The sequence below is a fragment of the Pseudorca crassidens genome, chromosome 18, assembly GCF_039906515.1.
Source record: "Pseudorca crassidens isolate mPseCra1 chromosome 18, mPseCra1.hap1, whole genome shotgun sequence".
Classification (NCBI taxonomy): domain Eukaryota; kingdom Metazoa; phylum Chordata; class Mammalia; order Artiodactyla; family Delphinidae; genus Pseudorca; species Pseudorca crassidens.
This window is the reverse complement of record NC_090313.1, coordinates 78720297-78722176: the sequence shown is the minus strand read 5'-3', so window position 1 is coordinate 78722176 and position 1880 is coordinate 78720297.

Sequence of the window (1880 nt, the reverse complement as noted above, 5' to 3'; positions counted from 1 at the left end):
CGTGCTGCTCGTCTTGCCCTGTCAAGCGTCTCCCTCTCTCCATCGCGCCCTCCGTCTGCCTGCCTGTCTTTCTTCATTAGGCTTTACAAAAAAGTAACCAACCCCGCGCCTTGTACCCAAGCAGTCCAGTAACGCCTGCGTGATGAATGCGAGCTACTCGGGTGCTTTATGAGAAGTGACACTTCCTCCCCAGCTTCTTGTATCTGCCACTGAGCAGTTAAGGTGAAAGCCCACCGCCGACGTGACTGCTGTAAATACCACGGGGCAGGGCTCTGGAGCTCACTAAACGCGTAAGCGAGACGCACGAGGCAGCCTCGGACGCCCCATGACCCGGGACTGCGGCAAAGGGTGTGGGAACGGAGAGGGAGGACACTGCGCCCCCTCCTTCCTCCCGGCGGGCCACGCACACCTTCCCGCCCGGGGGGCAGGGGCAGGTCGCTCCAGGTCGCCGGCACCTCCGGCGCCCGAGAAATCTGCAAATTCATTGCTCCCTTTCATCTTCCGGCGAAAGCCTTCCGTCCCGAGTAGGGCCAGCCCCATCCTTCGCCGCCAGCCTCGAGCTGACCGCCGAGGCGGATCCGACTTCTCCCCATAAAAAGGCTCCGGTTCCCTTTCCCCGCGCAGGGGTCCTAGGCTGCTTTCGACTTTGCTTCTCACTCGCAAGTCCCGCGGTCTGGAGCGGTGCTCAGTCTCGGCAACTTTCACCAGCTCGCCCCGGGAGTCGGGCCCTTTCTAAGACAATGTGAACAAAGAGGAGCAGGGGCGAGCGGGGCGCGCGGGCAGGCTGGGGGCGAGCGTCGGGGCGCCGCGCTCCAGCCGGCCCCGCGGGGATCGGGCGCAGAGAGCGCCGCGCGGCTCCCGGGCGGCTCGGGCGGCGGGTTTCTTTGTCCCAGCCCCGGGCCGGGCGCGAAGGCCGCCGGCCGCGAGCAGAACCGCGAGCCGGGCTCGGGGCTCAGGCTTCCACATGCGCCCCGCGGGGGCAGAGCAGGAAGCAGCGGCCGCGACCCCGTGCGCGACCCGCGCCGGGCTCCCCCGGTTCGGCGGCGGCTTCGGGCCGTGGGGGACTCGGGGACCTTGCCTCTCGCGTCCCCGAGGGCAGGCCCTGCTCGCCCTCGGAGCGCGGTTCGGGGTAGGGAGCCCCCGGCGCGCGCTCCTGCACCCGGACTCTCCGCAGACGCGCGCCAGGCGAGCTCGGGGACAGAGGCGGTGCTCTGGCGCCCCCCAGCCGGCCGCACCGCGGGGCGGGACCTAAACGCAGCGCCGGCCCGAGATGCCCAGGAAGCCCCGAACCAGACCGGGAGTGCGGCCACAGCGGCCTGTGTGTGCGCGTGGGAGGGGGCTGGGTGCACGCCCCCGTCTCACCTGCCGCACAGCTTGCGCCTGTGTGTCTGCAGGAGGAAGGAGAGAGGAACTGCGGTGTCTGTTCAAGCTCATTAGACCAACCCCATTCCCTCCAACTCTCAGCTAAGTTTTATTTCATAACGCAAAGTAGCATCAGAGCCCAAGTGAAAACTAGTTTCCCGATTTCAGTCTGCACCTCCGCCACCGCATCGACCGAGGGTTCGGTTCCCGGCTTCGACTCCGCAGGAGAGCGGCCGCCCCGGAGTCCCGGGGCTCCGGCCTCGCGCTCCCTTTGTGAGGCCCAGGCTCGGGGCGCCCCCGGTCCCGCGCTCGGGCACGCGGCGCGGGGCCTGCCGCAGCGCGGCGGGCGCGGCGGGCGCTAGGACCGCGGGGAGCGCGGGCGGCGCGGCGCTACCTTAAACCCAGCCCAATGCCGCTGCCTGCGCCACTCTGCGCGCCGCGGGGCTGCGCAGGAGGAGCGCTCGCCGGCCACCTCGCCCCGCGCCCGCGGCGACACCTGTTCGCGGCCGCCGGCGGCA